The sequence below is a fragment of the Phalangium opilio genome, unplaced genomic scaffold (assembly GCF_054372755.1).
Source record: "Phalangium opilio isolate 3A_F unplaced genomic scaffold, DU_Popi_V2 ptg000011l_1, whole genome shotgun sequence".
In the NCBI taxonomy this organism is placed as follows: Eukaryota; Metazoa; Arthropoda; class Arachnida; order Opiliones; family Phalangiidae; genus Phalangium; species Phalangium opilio.
The window spans coordinates 6,697,856-6,719,535 of NW_028324147.1; the positions used below are offsets into that span (position 1 = coordinate 6,697,856).

The 21,680-nt window shown below is 36.5% G+C and overlaps 1 protein-coding gene and 1 long non-coding RNA gene across 3 annotated transcripts in view; one reads left to right on the forward strand and one right to left on the reverse strand.

Annotated features, from left to right (window-relative positions):
- LOC149710129 (uncharacterized) overlaps positions 1–21,680 on the forward strand; it is a 210,185-nt gene that overhangs the window by 96,752 nt on the left and 91,753 nt on the right. The window lies entirely within an intron of this gene.
- The window catches only part of LOC149710134 (paired box protein Pax-3-like), a 44,999-nt gene that overhangs the window by 10,098 nt on the left and 13,221 nt on the right, over positions 1–21,680 (reverse strand). The window lies entirely within an intron of this gene.

A 21,680-nucleotide genomic window follows, 5' to 3' on the forward strand; every position in this document is an offset into this window, starting at 1 on the left:
GCCCGAATTCATTTAGTTATACCATGAATGCTGCAACTAGAATTTATACTATTGAAAACATTAGAACCCTTTTGAAAAATATTAGAATCCTTTTTGAGAGAACAGAACCCTTTGAATAACATTGGGACACTTTGGAAAACATAGAACCCTTTTTGAACAACATTAGAACCCTTTTTGAACAACATTAGAACCCTTTTTGAACAACATTAGAACCCTTTTTGAACAACATTAGAACCCTTTTGAAAAGGACAGAACCTTTTGAAAAACATAAAAACCCTCTGAAAACATTACAACCCTTTTGGAAAGGACAGAACCTTTTGAAAAACATTAAAACCCTCTGAAAAACATTAGAACCCTTTTGAAAAACATTAGAACCCTTTTGAAAGAGACAGAACTTTTTGAAAAACATTAAAACCCTTTTGAAAGGGACAGAACTTTTTGAAAAACATTAAAACCCTTTTGAAAAGGACAGAACCTTTCGAAAAACATAAAAACCCTCTGAAAAACATTACAACCCTTTTGAAAAACATAAAAGCTTAAAAAAGTTTTGACACAGTTTTGTTAAAATTATCTATTTATTTTTGGTTTTGTGGAAAATACGAACTTTCTAGATTTTTTTAATTTAATAGATAATTTTCAATTAAGAAACTAGATAAAATTACTTCACTCTCTTTGAGTTTACATTAAGAGACTAAATTGAAAATTTAAAGAAGATTTAAATTACTTAAAAAAAATTAGGCAAGAAATCAAGGTTTAATATTCTTGTACGAATTAAATTAATCTTTGATTTGAGTTTTTAATGAAGGAAGGTGGTGCGGGTAAAAAGTGGTCGGAAGCCCGGCCGGCAATAGACGTCAAAGGCGCCGCCGCCACACGCGCGCCAACTCGCGTGACCCCCAAGCGGCGAACTACAAAGCGAAATCCGAGGGGTCGAGCGAGGGGCCGAGCCACCATCTTCCTCCGGAGAGAAAACCATGCAACTACCTATGCCAATATACCTTTTATATAAATTCTCTCTCTACCCCCCCCCACTCTCTCTATCTCAGGTAAAATTCTATCTATTAAATGCCCTGAAACCAGAAATTAAGAGCATTAAAGATCTACCGGGAGCGAAATAGACGTTCTTCTTCGTTCGAATAGAGTTTTGATTCCAGGTTTTTTTCTGTGTTATTGAGGGGACATGGATATGAATTTAACACTTTCTATTTATTTTTAACTGTTTCTACAAATTCCGGGCTCTTTTCTTAGTTGTGACTTGAATGTGCATCATATTTAATATTTTATATTAATTTTGCTCATGTATTTCAACCATAAAATGAGGTTTTTGAAAACCCACTTTCACGCACCCCCACATCCATATTTTTCTGTTCATTCTGATTCTACTTTTTTTTTCTTGAGCTAGAAAAACATTTTCGTTTCTACCTACGCCATTTTTTTTTTCTTAAATGTATTCCGTTCATTAACGTTTTTTACACAAAAAAAAACAGAGGGAAAAAACTTAGGGAAGAGGTCACAGGGTCAAAATTTACTTTCTTTCTGAGCTTTTTTGCATGAGATATTTGGAGTTAGAGAACGAACACGTATAATTAAACAGCAAAATATACATGATTATTCATGTTGGCGCAGCGGTAAGTTTTTTATCTTTAAGTTTCATTTTTGGCCAAAAATTCCAATTAAAAAAAGCTTAGTGGTCCCATTTTCAGTGACACTATAGTACCGAATCCACCACCAGCTGGTATTAAACGCGGTTAAGAGACTTGGGTGGTCAAAATTCAGAAAGATAATTTTAGGAAGAATATTTGGTGGCATATTCGATAAGGTCCAAATGGAGCCCAAGTATTTTCTTTAATCTGAAGGTCATGATGACCTTTAACTTGTACAATGCCCAAGTGGTACTGAATTAGAAATCCGTTATGACTATAGCCATAAGTTTATAAGATATATTCCATAAGTTTGTGACTGGTTACTGAGAGCTTGTCATGAAGTGATTGAAGTAGGTGAAACGTCATAGATTCTCGTAAAGCGAATACGCCTGGTGAGGCGCTGTCAAAGGCTTAGTAATGCAGACTACGAAGATGGACTGCAATTTAACCGAGTGTAGTCAATTCTCGCTTGTCGTTCTCGAACTAGCTCGAGCTGTAAGTCTCAAGCATTACGAAGTAAAGGTAGTGTCATGCTTATGGAACAGACCTTATAAAATTTTGCTATAACCAAGAACCCATAAAATATTTTAGAACGTATGAAAGTGGAAAAGTATCCTATAGAGCTATTTCAGAGGGGGTAATGGCTACGTCACCAATGCTATTTGCCCATAGAGAAAATCTGCACAAAATGGCCGCCCTGGTCCGCCAAAGGCAGGCCCAATTTTCGTAGCAGACGAAATTTTTCCCCCACTGAAATAGCTCTATAGTTTTAAACTGACCTTTCCGGTTTATGAAAAGTCATCTCAGATTTTATCTCAAGATCATACCATCATGACCTTGGCACTTGGAAAGTTTGATCTTTTAGAATTTTCATTAGGTCGAAAATATTTAACTGAAATCCGTTATATTTGGATAGAAAAGCACAACGAGAACGATGCAACCATGCACGTTTTATGATTCTTTAACTAAGCCTAATTTTAGGGGAAATGCCTTTCGCGTTTTATCCGTCCTAACTAGTGTAAAGATGAAGGATGTGTTTTTGAGTGCATCACGGCGGACTCCGCGGAGGTCCGCTAGCGCATGCATCCCTTTGGGAAGCGGACAAATTAGCCGGTCACGAGCTGCTTGCAAGGGCGCGCCTCCTCCTCTTAATATATTACACTCCTTTTAAGCATCCCCTTTCTTCTCTAATGCTTTTTAAACTAAATATTATAACCCCCCTTCTCTCTCCCCCCCCCCCACCTATATCAGGCCCGTTTTTAAATTAACCGAGCGCCCCGGCCCATTCATTCTCGACATTCGATTACTAAATGAATATTAGCCGAGGTAAATATTGCTTTTTAATGCTACGGGTGGTCTCCTTGCGCCAATTTTCATTTCATTCTCCAATAAAATGAATGTTACCTAAACTTGAAGGAGAGAGAGGGATGGAGTGGTAACCTCCATACCTATAACGTTGCCGTCTGTACCGCCATCTACGGAACGGCAAAAAAGTTCTCCCAGCATCCTCAGCAGCGTTTCGGTAGGGTCGTACAGTAGGGAAACGTATATCGAGGATTCCCCCCCTGTGGCTTAAAAAAAGAAGCTACTTCTGATACAAATACAATGGCGCTACCCGGCATCACTTAAGGCCCGTTCAGACGACACTCTTTTTCTCGCTACGCTCGCTGTGCTGAGCTCATCAGATTTTCTGGCTTCACCAGCCTCTAGAAAATGCACTGTTCACACGGCCAAAATTTTCTCATTCTTGATCTCGGGAAAGCGAGAAAAAAAGTTGAAAAAATTCAACTTTTTTTCTCTCTTTGCTCGGCACAGCCAATAGAGTGCTTCCGAAATGACGTCATTCTTTGTTGTGTAGGCTGCTTCTATGTGGAAATGTGTTTTCTTCGGTTTCGCTGGTTCGAATCCCTTGAAATTTTAATGAGATATATATCGAAGGGTTATAAATTATCGTGCAAAGTTTTAAAACGATTAGTTGTTTTCCAAAAAATTCATTAAAGTTTTATTTATGCATAATTAAAACCTTTTTTAAGAAAAGAACTATTCGTTTTAAAACTTTGCACGATAATTTATAACCCTTCGATATATATCTCATTAAAATTTCAAGGGATTCGAACCAGCGAAACCGAAGAAAACACATTTCCACATAGAAGCAGCCTACACAACAAAGAATGACGTCATTTCGGAAGCACTCTATTGGCTGTGCCGAGCAAAGAGAGAAAAAAAGTTGAATTTTTTCAACTTTTTTTCTCGCTTTCCCGAGATCAAGAATGAGAAAATTTTGGCCGTGTGAACAGTGCATTTTCTAGAGGCTGGTGAAGCCAGAAAATCTGACGAGCTCAGCACAGCGAGCGTAGCGAGAAAAAGAGTGTCGTCTGAACGGGCCTTTAAGAATTGCCTCTTCCGAAGGCTAGGGGCGTGCGCGAGGTACATTGGGAGACTTACATTGCCGCGTTTCAGTTGGGTCATACGGTATGGAAACGTCGAGGATGCCCCCTGTGTCTTAAAAAAAGAAGCTAGTTCTCACACAAATACAATGGCGCTAGGCGGCAGCACTTAAAGGCCGACTTCCATCGAAAAGGGTTCTTACGAACTGAAAACCGTGCATCGAGAGTAACAATGGAGCGACCGTGCCGATTTTCGAATCCCCGCTGGACAAAATTTTGAGGGGTTCTTACGAACTGAAAACCTTGATACGGGGGTTCTTACGAACTGAAGATAAACAATAGATATTTTCCTTCAGAGGGTCGTAAAAATCGGGAATAAAATATTTAAGAGACTTTCTATTGTTTATCTTCAGTTCGTAAGAACCCGCATAGCAAGGTTTTCAGTTCGTAAGAACCCCTCCAAATTTTGCCCCAGTGGGGACTCGAAAATTGGCATGGTCGCTCTATTGTTAAGAATCGATGCACGGTCTTCAGTTCGTAAGAACCCTTTTCGGTGGAAGTCGGCCTTTAACAATCGCCTACCGAAGGGTAGGGGCGTGCTCAAGGTACACTGGGAGACTTTTATTGCCGCCACAGGTCGCCCATCATCGTTACCGCTCTTTCCTCCCTGGTCTTAAAACTCGTAATTTCCAATATCTAATGCTTATCGCACTGGGTTGCAGTTGTACGTTTGCCAATATGGCAATGATGTGAAGGTACCGGAAATAGACAATTTATATTCTATCATTTTTTCTGATTTGACAGGAAACGAAATTACAATAGATCCGTGAAAACGACACTAAAAAAAATTTTATTTAGAAAATTGGTAAATTACTAAAGCTGTGACCCTACAATAGTTTCAGTGAAAACTAGTACTACTAGTACTATTATAATTAGTACCATAAATAATTTCCACATCTACCTAATTTGACAATAATATTAAGAGGTCTTTTAGTTCCGAAAAGCAAACTAGATGTCACTAATATCCATGCGATGTATTTTGATAAGCCTTTGAGAGGCCAATTTTCGCGCCATCTTGATACGCGTGGCATGACGCGTCTAGGACTGACTACAGTACTACTAGGGATTATGATAGTTCAGTAATAATTATTTCCCTCTGGGTAGTGTAATAATAATTAGCGAGCTAATTTGGTTCAGTGGGTCACAAAATTGGTTTGATTACGCCATACATATTGTAAGTAAAGAGAATGGCGTTGCGTTGTTTCTTAAATATGATATATGCCCTTGGACGACGATAAAAATCGTAAGAGTGAGACGGAGAGCGATTCGACTTTCACGCGCTAATCAAGTAGCTCTTTGCTATAACAAGATCAAAATTTAATACGCTATATATACACTAACACCCTTTCTTTTACGGGAATAGTAAACAAATTACGTCATAAAGAATGTTTGTAGTAAGGCAGGGAGCCAAGCCACAAAATTAAACTCCTTATAGGAAAATTAGGCATTTATTTCTTTTGGAGTTATAGGAGAAAAAAAATGGGGTTTTTATAGGATAATATGGGACTAAAAATGCTCATATGTAATACTAATTTGGCTTAAACTATGTAGAAGAATTAAAAAAAAAATTGGTTTTCTCTTTGAAAAAAGGAATTTAATAAAAATATAATCTATAAAAAATCCTGAGTCAAATGTGATCTATAGAAGAGCTAGAATTTGATAACTTTGATGCTAAACTATACAAACACTTCGACTAAGTAAAAAATATAGAATTTTTAAAATCAATTTTATAGGAACTTTCATGAAATTATAGGATAATATAGGGCAGGTTCAAAAATAAAGGATTTTATAGGACCGCTGGGCTCCTTGCAAATGTTTTTGGAAGATGTTAGTCGATACCAGTTGACGGGATTTAATTTATTAGCTGGGAAAGGTTTTGGTATAGTTTTTTGTTAAAATACCATTAGAAATCAAGTTTACATAGTTTAATTTTGTTATTAAAAGGTCATTGAAAAATAACTGTTTTGTGGATTCAACCTTGGTGGTAAAATAAATATGGAGGTCATGACCCGGGGTGGTAGCGTAGCATATTTGGATAGAGGGGATTATTGAATACCGAATTAGGAACAAAAGTTCCCTTAAATAAAATCGTGTTTTAATTATTGTTAAGCATTTAACTTTCGCTTTTGATTATTTGTCCGATGCTGTGATTAAACTAGTAATTTAATCACAACGAGGTTAATTTACATATTTTTACCATTTGTTAATCTGATATACTAAAATCTTAAGGAAGAAGTGTGACAAATTTCGTGCAACTGCTCTTAAATAAAGTGCTAATACTCCATCGTCACCATTGACTAACATAATATTTCATACTTCCAAAATGATTAAAATACGATTTATCTAAATATTTTATAGTTCCAAAATGATTAAAATACGATTTATCTAAATATTTTATAGTTCCAAAATGATTAAAATATGATTTATCTAAATATTTCATACTTCCAAAATGATTAAAATACGATTTATCTAAATATTTTATAGTTCCAAAATGATTAAAATACGATTTATCTAAATATTTTATAGTTCCAAAATGATTAAAATATGATTTATCTAAATATTTTATAGTTCCAAAATGATTAAAATACGATTTATCGAAATATTTTATAGTTCCAAAATGATTAAAATATGATTTATCTAAATATTTTATAGTTCCAAAATGATTAAAATACGATTTATCTAAATATTTTTTATAGTTCCAAAATTTCTAAAATACCAGTTATCTAATAATTTTATAGTTCCAACATGACTATACGAGGTATCTAAATATTTTATAGTTCCAAAAAATTACTAAAATATGAGGTATCTAAATATTTTATAGTTCCAAAAAATTACTAAAATATGAGGTATCTAAATATTTTATAGTTCCAAAAAATTACTAAAATATGAGGTATCTAAATATTTTATAGTTCCAAAAAATTACTAAAATATGAGGTATCTAAATATTTTAAGTTCCAAAATGACTAACATACGATTCGTTAATTTTAGTTACTAAAATTTCTATTAGTATGAAATATAAATTTTCAATATGTTCAAATTTCCCATTATGGCACTTCCATCCGGTATTTTTTAATATAGAAATTAACTTCCCCTCTAAATTAAACTCCCCCAAATATTTTTTGTTTCCCCGCTGAAGTACTAAAGAAAGGATCAGGCGGCTGCGCCCGGTCCGGTTCAACAAATAATTGAGTCATTAGTAGCAAACCAAGGTTCCCCCTCTTCGCCTCCCCACGACGACCGAAATTACGTTTCGGAATTACACAAATCATAATCGTCGAGTTTAGCAATTTTATTACTTAATACATTTTTCCTAAAACACGACTCGAATACCTTCAAATTGTAAACGAGTCCAAAATTTATTTTGATCAAGTTCCCCTTTTGTTTATATTTTTCTAACTCTTACCTTCGTGATTGACCCCTATGGCCAAGGCTTACCATGTAAATATTTGTTTGATAAACGCGAGTTTTATGTATTTACAGGGAAATATGTACAGGGTGTTTCTGATTAGGTCTGCCATGAATTAAGGGGGATGTTTTTAGAGCGATTTTGAGTCGAAAATTTAACTTCTATCTCCATTTTGCCCTATAAGGGACACGGTTTTCGAATAGACCTTTTCGACATAAAAAAGGGGTAGGCAACCCTCAGTATCGGGACATACTCTTCGCACTCTCATGAATACAAAAAGACTACAGCGCAGGCGCCAAAAGCGAGATGGAAGGCAAAGTTTTAGCCCCGTGTCTTCCCCTCTTAGTTGCATCGAAATGGTCTATAGAACTGCAAGCTTATCAGCCTGTTGTAGATACCGGTTGAATTGCTTTCACACACAAATTCATGACTAACACACCATATATAGTCACATTGTTGCTAATGTTTTTCGCCAGATTATTGTGAAATTTAATTAATAAATACTTAATATTAAATGATGTAGTAATTACCGCGCAATTAATGATGACAATATACCCAGAAGCCCTTCCCTATCTCCCACCCCTTCTCGACTAGAAGAAGATATCATTGAACTTTGACCCGTGTTCTAGAAACGTTTCTTGGGAAGTATATCATTTCTTGGGACGCTTTGGTGTTATATTGCTATAAGAATAAAGAACTTTGAGTCTTTTAGAGACGTGTGAAAATGTCTCGCGTCTTCCCCTTCCTGTTTGTGAAGGAAGATGAAGAGTTAAGTAGGAAAAGATCATTTAAGCAACAACAGACGCCATCAAGAAGAAAAGAAAAAAAAAAGAAGGAACAGAACTCTATTTTAAATTGTTTTGAGGGCAGTCGAGGGGTCGCCCTTACACACCCACGCTTCAAAACGGAAAGGAAATTGTCTTCAACAGTTTTACTCTAGGCTATACACTTCTCTCCCCCTTTCTTGATGTGTCTACGAATTAACAATAGACAACAAGCAATCAAATTAGGGATATGATAACAGTTTGTTCATTTTGTTTTTTGCGTTAGGCTTAACATACTTTATCTCTTTAGCGTCGTCTGCTATTGTTTAATACGGGGTTCTTAAGAAAAACCTAGATAAGTTTTGGAAAATGGGGGGATAACTCAGGGTTTTGGAAAATGGGGGGATTAGTCAGGGATTTGGAAAATTGGGGGGATTAGTCAGGGATTTGGAAAATGGGGGGCTATGCCAGGGATTTGGAAAATAAGGGATTAAGTCAGGGATTTGGAAAATGGGGGCTTAGTCAGGGATTTGGAAAATGGGGGGCTATGTCAGTGATTTGGAAAATGGGGGGCTATGTCAGGGATTTGGAAAATGGGGGGCTATGTCAGGGATTTGGAAAATAGGGGATTAAGTCAGGAATTTGGAAAATGGGGGCTTAGTCAGGGATTTGGAAAATGGGGGGCTAAGTCAGGGATTTGGAAAATGGGGGGCTAAGTCAGGGATTTGGAAAATGGGGAATAAATCAGGGATTTAAAGTTTTTCCCTATAAAGTCAGGGATTTCGTTTGATATATCAAACCATGCTTCGAGCAATGGAAACTAAGTATGGGCCAGGTGTGATGAAGTGGGCTCTTAATGGTCAGGGATATTCGCCAAATTTGGTCAGGGATAAGTTGGAAATTCTAGGATTTTCAATATAAAAATTTCGTTTATAGGTATGATATTTATATAATCAACTAAGTTTGTAATCTTAATCACGATAGTCCACCTGCCCTGCCCATGTGGAAGAAAAAGCATTTAAAATAAAATCTAAAAAGGAATCCTTGACATAGTGTTATCACGTGACATCTGAAGTTTAATACCATACCCCTAGATCTAATTAAAAAAATACCTCGAACCACACGATGTATTCCGCGTCCAGGAAAACCAAAAATTCAATTAATATTTTTTAATAACCATATAACTACATTTTTGGAGACCATGGTTTAAAAACGTTATTAAAATTCCTTTTACTGATGAGGTTACTATTTAATGACGTAGGAAATTATAATATATCTGCTGCCCACCTACCAATTAACTTACTCCGCTATAATTAGTAAACTAATTTGAATAATAAACCCCCTTTTGAGTGAATATTTGTAATCAATATTAAGATTATTTTATATGAATTTTTGATATTTAATTTTGTTATCTGAATGGTGTTATTTTTTTTTTTTTTTTTGTATCGAAAATGAACCGAACTTGATCGAGCTGGAAAAGTGAAATAATTTTGATTTTTATTCTTAGGGGTTTAGAGGTGGGGGTAATCGGCGTTTAGTTTGTAACCTTAGGGGGGAGAATTCCGAGAGATGGTCTCGCTCGGAGCTATGGCCGCCCCATTAAGAAAGATCAAAGGAAGCCGCCGTCTTAGTTTTTTGTGAGGTCCTCTCGCCACTCTAGCTCTTCTCTTCTCGCTTCTCCAACCTTCTTATTCTTATTTTCTTTTTCTTTATTATTTTTCTAACTTCGGTATCACAGAGGAAGAATTTCAATATCGTTTCTACATGAACCTTTTTTTCTTATTTTTTTTTTTTTACTATATAGGGACTTGGCAATTCGGGTATTGCTCCGCCCCTTGTCGCCATTCTGGTATTCTATTTTGTAAAATGGAAGCTATTTCAGTACCCCCTTTCCGACCCCCTCTTGGTATGAGTGGAAGGTAGAGTGAGGTATCGTGACGTAGTTACTGCCAAGTCCCTGCCCCCTCCACACTCTTGATTGAGTTCAATTTCTGACGGACGGCATCATGGGAAGGTATTAATATCTATAATCTATTAATAGAAACTTGACTGGTTTGAAAAGCTAGCCACGTTTTGTAAACACAATGTTTAACCTTTTTTGGGGGTTAAGTGAGTGAACTCTTGAAAAAGTATGGTATCTTTTGCAAAATTTATTTTTTCCAACCCTTTAACTGTCAAATTCAAGATTTCCCCTGATGCAAGGTAGCTTATTACTGAAATTTTTTGGTAAATTCTCATGTGGATCCTAGATTGACCTTAGGGCAAAATCTCATAGAACATTTTTGAGTGAAAATCGTCCATAGAACCCACCTACCATCTTTTTTTGAATACACTCTTTATTTACTAATGTCAGAAGTGTATAATAATCTCTCCGAGAGAAGTGTACCACAAAGCGCCCGGGGTAATTGTAACATTGGAGCAAGGTTACTAAACCGAATCACATACGCGATAAATAGTTCCCTAATCATAACTCTATTAGCACTTAACTATTTGCCAAGGCACATGCGCTTGTGGGTTTTTGTCCCACGTCAAGACAATCAAGGTTTGTGGGTTGATTGCTGAGGAAACAGTTATGTAATTCACCCTAGCACGGTGCCATGCCCATTTGAAGTTTGATGAGCGGGAGAGCAAACAAAAAGGGTGAGCCTGGGAAGAATGACGTTAAATAACTAAAGTATTTAGAGGATACAGAGTGTCATCCTTCTTCTATTATCCCCTTCTGCTAATATTAAGTTTATTGAAATTACTCATAAACTCTCTGTATTATAACTTTTTTTAAAAATTCAAAACAAATATGAAAGTTCATATTTACTTTAACTTAAAGAAGCTCTCTAATTAAGTCCGCAGGGGTTTAGATGCAATTTATGCTATATCTTTTTGTTTTGTTATGGGATATTGTTTCCCCGTCTACACACGGTGGAGCTGACTTGACCCCTGTTGAGATTGGAAACGAACCCCTGGTATACAAGACGAAAGAGGTGAATTTCTCGAGACCAGATCTGTTTGAACAGATGCACCTAACCGTTTCAAATTTAAACCAACTCAAATGCCGGATTTAATTTAGGATATTAAATCTTTTGTCTTAATTTCATGTTTTCCCCGCCAGACGAACACGGTTTGAACAACCCAGATTTTTTTTTTGTGTGTTTTGCATTTGATAGAAGTCGTGTGAATCAGATGTCGTAAGTTATACATTGCTTTTAGATTTTCAGTTCATATTATTTGATGAGCTGCAAAACAAAAATCCTACAGTGATATAGTACCGGGTGTTACCCTTTGCCGTTGACACGTCTTTTGTGCTGTCCCGCAAGAGATCGCCAAACCTTTTTAGTCATCTATATTTATAAAAGTCCTGAAAGACCGTTTCGACGTAGAAAAGGGAATAGGCAACCATCAGTATTGGGACATACAAGGGGTTGATACATTGCCTCCTCTGCGCTCTCTCATGACACCAAGAGACTACAATGCAGGCGCGTTAAACCGCTTTCCCAAGAAATGTTCCCAGTACGCGGCCATCTTGGAAAATTTTGGCTAAAAATGTGATCAAATCCTTCCCTTAAGGACAACGTCCTTACGGTTTCAAGTTTTCAACCGATTTCAGCCGTATTTAGTATAGAGCTATCTCAGAAGACTTAGTGTGACGTCACCCATGCTATTTCCCAACAGAACCAAAGCGGTACCAAACATGGCCGCCCACTGCCAATGCTAAACCCGTGAGGTTTTACCTGGGCACTGACGTCACAACTGAGATAGCTCTATTCTGGTTCACTATAATCAATAGATAACCCTTTGGTGGTGTTTTATCTCAATATTCCACCATCTTTCAAAATTACAATCTTTTTATAAAACCCTGAAAAGATAGCGTCCCTAGATTTTAAGCTTTTCCAAGGGCAGCGAAAGCCCCTTTTCTTATAATAGCTTATATTACTAACGGTGTATCGCGGAGCGCTACAGTAACTGGTCGACGGCGAAACGCAACACCTTCTATACGAAATTTCAAGGAGTAAAAACATCCATGTAACACATTTATCCATCCCTCCAACTTATCCCACAGGCTAGTAGCACCCAATGTTATGTCCAAATAGATCTTAATACAGTCAACGGTGAGGGGTTGTCATTACATTATGATCAAAAATCAAATGACAAGCCTATCGCCTACAAATTCCTACATTTTTGATAAGGAGGGAATCATGCTTTCGCAACCGTATACAATTTGATACAGAAAAAAAAAATAATAACGCCCCCTCTTTCGAAACCAAGTTAACCTGAAACTACTAGGCCTAAACGTGCAAACATCTAATTTGAAATCGTAATACGGACCCAATATGAAGATAGCTTGGTTGAATCGAAAAACTGCGTGACCCCACTGTTGCGTTTGGGCCGCATGCGCAACGTAAGAAGAATTTCACCTATCAATCTGTCCGAGGGATTTGACCCCTTATTCTTCCCCCGTTAAATTTGGTCTATCCGTGACCGGGCATTCGAATTGACCTCAAAAGTTTAACAACATTGAAAGAATAAATTTAACTTCAAAGAAGATTGTAACTTGAAGTCTTAACGCCCAGAACAAACTGCTTTGCCTAGGAAGATCAAATTTTGCTGGGACGTTACTCTCAATATGTAAGGTACATACTAAGAAATATTTATTCATTCCGTAGCCATCTTGGAAAATGGCGGCCAGAAATGTGAAAACAGCTAACGTTAATTTAGGAATAACTTTATACGTTAACTATACTGCTTGCTAAACTATTATATGCCCATGCTGGCATATTATGATTAAATAAAAAAGATTTAAATTCCTATTTTCAATATCAGACGAGAAACAGGGTTCATACAAACCTGGAAAACGCAGGGAACTTTTAAATTTTGAGTAAAATTCAGAGAAATTAGTGTGATATGACTCGTTTGAGTAAGTTTTAAATATTTAAAAATATTTAATTAGGTTGTACCTGGCAATAAACCTGGAAAACTCAGGGAAATCGGCGAGAAAATCGGTTTACCAAATAAATATGAACCCTGTAAAGAACAGACCATTTCGGTGTGTTTAAGAAGAAATCAATACTCCGCTTTGGCGCCTGCGCTGTAGTCTTTTTGTATCATGAGGGTTACCTACCCCCTTTTGTACGTCGAAAAAGTCTATTGGTGTTTGTATTACTTCGAATTATGGTCTAATTTTTGGAACAATGAGTGTGGAACGCGTTAGTAGAATTAATTCAATATGATGGAATTTTTGTTCGGGACTAAAAACTAAAAACCCTCTTTCTCTCTTGAGTCTTTTCTTTCTCTCTGCTCTCTCCCGAGCAAGCATCTGTCTAGAGAGAGAGCGAGATCTAGTAGTGATCCTAGCTCGATTCAGCGGCCGTCTCTAGAGTAGACCCTTAATCTTTTGGCTGTAGCGCGGCTTTCCCCGGTTTTTGAAATGGCCGTGTTTCCGGCCTTACAATTTCTCTTTTATATAATAAATAAACTAACTTAATATAACAACACGTTTCTCAATTGACTATACACCTTTAGTTTATAGTTATTTAGACCCTAAAGAAATTCGTGTGGCCCGGCTTTATTAGATATTATTATTATTATGATGGGAGATTTGTTATTATTTAAGGTTTTTGTTCGAACTCATTTCCGTTTCAAAATAAGTTTATTATCCTCAAAATTCGAATATTATTTTTTTCTGCGCATGTTATGTAATTTTTAATTATTATAGCGCGCTTCCAAGAGGTTTTAATTTAATTTTTTTATTTGTGGTTCGAAGTTTTATTTTATTTTGTTTAGAAATCATATGGTTTTGTTGGCAGAAGGTTGTATTATGTCTATGTTAAAGTCTGCGCATCTTTTTTACAACAAAAGCGAAGCGCGTGCGGTTGTCAGTTTAATCACGTGTTGAAAAGATATCAAGAATGATTGAAATTTAATTAATTTCAATTTTTGAAACGTATCCTAGCGGCGAGAATCGTTCGAGTTCGTGAACTTTCATCGCCTGAGGTTAAGTTTAATCAGATTCGACTTCATTTTTTTTTTCTATAGATAATTTTCAGAATCTGACTATGCGGATTGATACCATTTACAACAGGAGACCATGCTCTATATGGTACTGCACTTTGTTCGTCAAGTAGAGTAGCTTGGACTCCTGCTGTAAATAGTATCAGTCCTCCTTGCTTGAAGGACTATAGGACAGTGAAATTTAAATATGTTTGGTCAGATTTGACTTCTATAGATAGTTTTCAGACTATGCGGATTGATACCATTTACAACAGGAGGTCAGGCTCTATTTGGTACTGCACTTTTTTCCGTCAAATAGATTAGCTGGGAGTCCTGCTGTAAATAGTATCTCAGTCCTCCTTGTTTGAAGGACTATCTATAGACAGTGAAATTTAAATATGTTTGGTCAGATTCGACTTGTTTCTTAGAGTTGAAATAAATCGATATCTGTTTATCTCTTAATATTTAAGTGTTATTCTAAACTGTGCTACCGAAAAAAGAAAAAACCTTGGCTTAAAATTAAATTAACCTTAAGGTTATTAATAATTTTGCTACAAATGCAAACTCTTTTAAAAAGTGTTCGGGGTTAGCTCACATGTACATACTCATGTAGGACTTTTTTTTAGATTTTTGGCAATATCAGTAGTACGAAGACGTTTTTTTAGGAAACGAGGGACCGGACACTGTCTAAATAAAAATGAAACGTGTGTTATTTCAATGGGACGTGCGCTACAGAATCAAATAACCAGGTGTTTTTCTACACCTTTGACCAGTCTATAACCCTTTAATACAACACTTTTGTTCCGTTTTACTGGGAGGGGTTTGGCCTACAATTCAATGCGTTCCAACACAAAAACTGATTGGTGTCTACGGGGAAGAGTAACACACAGAGTATCCAACCCCCCAAGACTACTGAGGGGGAAAAATAGACGTGTATAAGACGCATGCGCGTACTTGAAACACTAGACGACAGTCATTAGGGTCGAAAATTACCAACTTCATCCCTCAATGTCAAAATCCCAAAGCGTCAAACGCGACAGAACCCTATACCCGCACCACCCCGTTACGTTTCTCCTCCGTTGCATCAGTCTTTGCAAATAAAAAAAAAATAAACCCCCATCCACTCTTAAAGCTTCTCCCTGTATATACCAGAACCAAGACCCGAAAACTACTCGTGTTAGCAAGAGTGGATAAAAATTAGTGAAAATGATACTATCGGGAATATCATTTTATGTGCAAAGAAAGATTCCCATTGCTATTGCTAAGATGAAAGAGTACCAAGGCAAGTAGCTGGGCCGAAACTATTACCCGGTTTTAGCAAGAGTTGGTTGAAAAGAGTGCCCTTATATGGAGGAAAACGTGTTCAATAAAGAGTTTTTTCAAAATTATCAAGAAACACTACCTAAAACTGGAAATGAATGCACTTAATAACTATTTTACTTGTAGATAGTGTGCAAATCAGTGTTGCCAGTCACGCAATTTTCAGACAGACTAAAAATAAAAAGCTTGTAGATCTGTTCGATTTAGTAATCATTCAGTTCTAAACCTGCAGAGATGCTCTAATTACTGGCAACCTTGAAGTGCAGTTAAAGTTAATAAACAGGGGAGGAAATTTATCGGTTCCTTTTAGTGCACGATACTATCTGTATATTAAACTCTACCATATCAATGCGCAATTATGTTACTTGTTAGGCATACTACTTTCATAAAAAGAAATCAGGACGTTTTCTTTAGTTTTTTCTGGTCATTTCCAAGATTAAGATACTAGATTGTTTTAAAACTCACCTTTTTCATTTAAAAAGGGGGATAGGCAACCCTCAGTATCGGCACAAAAAAGGGGGTTAATACATTGCCGTCTCTGCGCACTCTCATGATACAAAAAGACTACAGCGCAGGTTCCATAAAGTTAGATCAAAGGCAAAGCTTTACCCCCGTGTGGAAATGGTCTATTTCATATTCAAAATCGTGCTAGCACGCCACTCAGACACTATCTACTCTCACTATCATCGGAGTTAAGAAAGTTCCTTAGTTCTCAGTAACATCTCAAAGAGAGAGAGAGAAGAAATCCCTTTTAGAAAAAGGTTTCGTTCGCACGTGGTTTTAATTTTAGACGACTTCATTCTGGTTTTTCCGGGTTTTCGCGGCGCGTCGTCGTCTCTCTCGAGTCTCGAGTCTGGAGAGCGTAGATCGGATAACGGCTAGTTAAAAGGGGATTTATTCGGCTAATAAGGCGTAGCTCTTTCTAATCGATTGTCACTTGATATCTAGGGAGGATTAAACGGGCGGGGACAAGCTGAAAATATAATGTTTAAACGGCAAATTAAAACAACAGGCTGACTTTAAATGTTATGTACATTTATTTTTAACACGATGGAACGAATGTTTTAAGGGGATTAATCATCTAATCAAGCTAAGCTTAGGCTATAGGCTGCTGCTTGGAAAAAGGATACGCTACTGTTTTTAGGGAATGCTTTTTAAACGTACTTGTTCCTGGCTAATTAATTAATTCATCATTTATTTTTAGTTTATGCTTGTATTGTCTTTTATTTTATTTTAGGTTCATTTAGAATTCATTTACTTTGAATTAGAATATGGGACCATGTTTTTAAACTAGAATTCGTCAGCTAATTTTTGTTCTAATTACACTTTTGTTTAATTTATTTTCTACAAATTTTGAATAATTTTCTACGAATTTTGAATTAATTTCTAGAAATTTCGAATTATTTTGAGCAAATTTCGAATTATTTTAAGCAAATTTCGAATTATTTTAAGCACATTTCGAATTAGTTTCCATAAATTTCGAATTATTTTCTACTATTTTATATCCATGGAATCCGAAAATTGATGCACCTGATTTGTCGGTAATTTACCGTCCGTAACTTACTGGTATTTAACTAAATTACCGATTTATATCATACCGTAATTTTACAATGGTAATTTACCGTTAAATTACCGTTGTAAATTACCATACAGTTTCCAAATTTTTGGCGATCAAGAGTCAAAACCTTTTTGAGCAAAACTAAGCGTAACTAGACTAACATAGACTAAATAATTAGCCTATTTTACAACGGAGTCCAGTTTTCCCTCAATTTTCCCATTAGTTGACGCTGTTTAAAGCAACTAAACTAGGTATAAAGTGTTCACAAGTCACGTGATTTAATAGACTTATGTTCTCGTGAAAAAAATAAGTTACCGAAAGAACGGTATAATTTTATTTTTGCCAAAATTTAGCAATTTAATTATTTAAAATTTACGATAATTTCATATATTTTTGCACCATATTCTTGCAAAGTTTTTTATTTAAGTAGGAATGGGACTTAATTCGTAAAAACAGACAGAGCCACGAAAGCTAAGCATACGGAGAAGTCGTAAAAAAACAGCCCAAGTTTCGCGGTTCCAACAAGGGGAAATAGGAGAATTTGTCCCGCGTAGTTTTCGATGAGAAATCCGCCGAGGAATTCGCGACTGAGCGCGGACCGCTTTCTTGGAATGCCGCGTAATAAAAATATTCCGCAAATACCATGAAAACAATTCCCGAAATTGAATTTGCAACGACACTGAATGCTAAATTCCCTTCACGCGCCCCGCCATCGGTGAAGAAATTGATGGGACAATTAGCTTCGTGTGTGGTGTAAACTACGCCTGAAATACCCACGTGACATTTCGAAATAAGGGAGCCGGCCCGGATTAATTGCTCTGGTTAATTCCCAATACTTGTTTCGAAAGTACTCTGCTCTGCTCTTTGGATTTCACAATCGTGAATAATCGGGATTCTTAACATATCAGAGTCGCGCTTCTGTAGAATTTTGTTTGTATCTCGATTAATCCTAACTCGTGTTTTCTTGGAATAAGTACATCATATTCAAAGCTTGGGATCAGAAGAGTGATAGATTTTATCGACATTATCAATGCATTTTTAGCATATTAGTGAATAGTGAGTAACCGATTATTTATAAAATTAGTTTAACATTAACAACTTCTGTGGATGGTTTTCGAGTATAAAGATATGATGCTTGTTTCACTTGGGGACAGCTTAGACAACATTGAGATATTATAGTTCAATTTCACGTGATGCCGTATCGGGCTGGAAATTCGCTAATTGGGCTATTTTTCGAAGACCGATTGGAATTTCGGTAAAAAAAGCACGAAACCATTGTTGGAACCCTTGAATTATTTGGGCAGTGGACTTTTAATATTTGGCTGGAAGTTCCTGGAACCCTAGATTTTCATGTGATGACTGCCATATCGGGCTGGAAATTAGCTAATTGGGCTATTTTTGTAGACCGATTGTAATACTAATTTCGGTAAAATAACAAAAAACCTTTGTGGGGTAAATATTTTGCTGGAAGTTCCTGAAACCCTCCTCTTATTAGGGAAGTGGACTTAATATTTGGCATTTTGGCTAGAAGTTCCTGGAGTCCTAGATTTATTTGGGCTGTCAGCTAAATATTTGGCTGGAAAATCTCATTTAAATTTGAGGTTGGAATGGTGTCTTTGGGCTATGTTTTCGAAAACAAAATTCATCTGTAATTGCCGACAAATGTTCAAAATATGAGTTGGTACTCTAATTTTGAGTGGAATGGACCCACGGCCGGAGCTCGGAAAACATCATTTACCAGGCTATGTCTTATAATAATAATGATTCCTCAGCTTCACCCATACAACATGCTATACACGCGGTACATTTTTATTTTATTTCAGAAGCGTACTAAAAGGTAAAACCATCACCTTTATACACAGTATAATGGGGAATCTTTCACCCATAACACATCTGTGTATAATGATAATTTAAAATATTTACTTTTTCCCTTAAACCGTACACGTTTCGCTCTTAATTCATACATCACCTCCCGACATTTTGGAATGTTTAGTCTTATAACGGCGTTGAAACTTTCCAAGACCCTAAAAACTCTTATAGCGGCCTAGGATTCGATATCAAAGGGGACCCTTTTCTTTAACGACTCTAGCGTAACATACTTTCAAACCCCGCAAAGCAGAGAGCAAACGAAGATTCTTCGAGATGCTGTTAAAAGAAGCGCAAGAGCAAATCTCCCTATAACGCGCGGGGAAAAAATAGGCGCGAGACTTGACGCGCCTTTTTTCGCGCGTCGCGTGTTCACCATGCGAAACGCGGTGCGGTTTAAGGGACTCGTAAGGCTCGTAAGGTCCGGGACAAAGTTGCCAGTGGTTTTTTTAACATCGTAGTTTATTTTTTGTTAAGGAATAAAAGCGGTCTTTCTTTTCAAAAGTCCCGGGGACAATCTTTTTTGCACCTTTTGCGCGTCGAGCAGTGTCGTGCGAGCGTGAAAATCCGAAGCCGTAGCGAAGGAACTGCTTTCGGGCCTGCATGCCGCGGTTAAGCCTTAGGAAAAGGGTGCCTAGTTTAATGGAATAGTTCGTACCAGTGTTTATTTGCCTTACAGGTTCAAATTAAGGTTCTTTTGGATTTAATTATTGTTAATTCACTTAAATCAGGAATTATTAAGTCCAAGATTATATAGTTTTATTTTATGAAAATTTCGTAGTTTAATCCAAGCCCAAATTGAAGTGGACAATTTGAGCATGTTCAATATATTTAGGTCTCACTTGCAGGTTAATTCAGTTGAAGGAATGTACAAAGTGTTATGTTTATCTTCTTCCTTTAAATAGAGCTCTACTAAACATGCCTGAATTTCGTAGCGTTATCACAGTATTGGGAAAAGGCATCGGCATTTCCGTTGGATCAATCCGCCGAGTCGTTAGTTCCACGCTTTTATAGTCATGTGACATTACCCAATCACTACTACAGAAAATGGTAACAGTACTACTGTAAAATATAGTTCTTGAAAGGCCCTGCATTACGCATTGTGCACCCCTTTATGTCGGGAATCCTTTTTAAATCGAAATACAATGGACTTTACGAAAGCTCGTTTGACTTTTAAACTGTATTTTTAAACCTTCTAACGTATATACATTACAACTTTAAGTACTACAATTTCGGGACTTCTATTGATGAGTTAACTCCACTGTATTCTCTACATGGGATAAGCTAAATGAAGGAGTCGGCTTTGTGTCAAGAATTTAAGGTCAAACAGTCAACGTTTTTCTCGTTTTTCCGTAACATTAAGCAAGAATGTTTTAGGTTTTGTGGGTGGGGGAGAGGGAGGTGCATGGTGAGAGTTAATTTTGAGAAGAAAGCTTAGCGTATTTCGGTTGAAACGCGTCCCTAACTTGTAAGTTAGGACCATGGAAGGATCGCCTTGAAATTGGTTTAGCGAGGCGATCCAAATTGATTCTAGAGTCGACATGCATTTTCGCAACTATTTTCTCAACGACCGACGACAAATAAAAATCCCCACTGTCTCTTGATCTTCTTTACTATGTATGTGGTGTCTGAAGATGTCTTATATAATCCAAAAGCCGCCAATTATAATAGGAACTTTGCCAGCTCGGAATTCAAAGAGTTTTGTATTAAGAATTTTAAGGCAAAGGCAACCCCCCTCTCTTTCTATCTCCGCTTTCTCTCCTCTTGCTATGATTAAAATTAATTCTTTTGCCGCCTTCCTATTTATAAAACCCGGCGCACTGCGCTAATAACTTCCGTCTAACTTTTAAATTTAAAAAGTTATCTCTAGAAGTGGAATGAATTCATGAATTCCTGGTAAAATGCTGCATTTGGAAAGAATATTGAAATTTAGGTCATAGTATCATGTTTTAGATAAACATGAAAGAATTGTACATAAGAATTCTAGATATTTCAAATGCAAGTTTTAATTATGATGTAAAACATCTTGTAATTAAAACAAAGTATTAAGAACAGAACTAACGTTAGAAGTCTTCAAATCTAATGAGAAAGATGTAAGCACAGGATTGACTTCTTGAACTGGTATAGCCTGCTTCCAAGTTCTACTTCTAAGACGCGAAATTTATCAAAATTTCGAATTCAAAATTATCCCGACTATATTATGTGGAAGTTTATGTAACTGGATTAGAATTAAGAACGTATAACCGACTTAAATCGGTGCTATTTTGACTATAATGGGTGAATATCGCCCTGTATAAGTGTCCTACCCGCTAAGCATGAATGTAAAGCACTAAAAACCGTTTCCAGGGGTTTGAAGTAAATTTCTTTATGGTGGAAAAGAATTACAATCCAGAGTTTTGGGTAGATTTTTAAGGCGGAAGTAAGGGATTTTATTCTAACTCGGAACAAAATCCCATTATTTTTAAGACCAATTCATGAAGTATATATAAATACAGGCCAATACGCATATTATAGGTACACTAAAAGAAATAAATCTAGATGGAGCCATAGCTGAACCTGAATACCTTAGCCCCTCATTCTGCAGTTAGGCTCCAATCGCTCCAATTCCATCTAGAATCCAATTAAGGATCTTGTGTATTTCCATCATTTGTATCCTCTAATGACCACCGTGTCCCTAAGGCTTATTTTTTTATC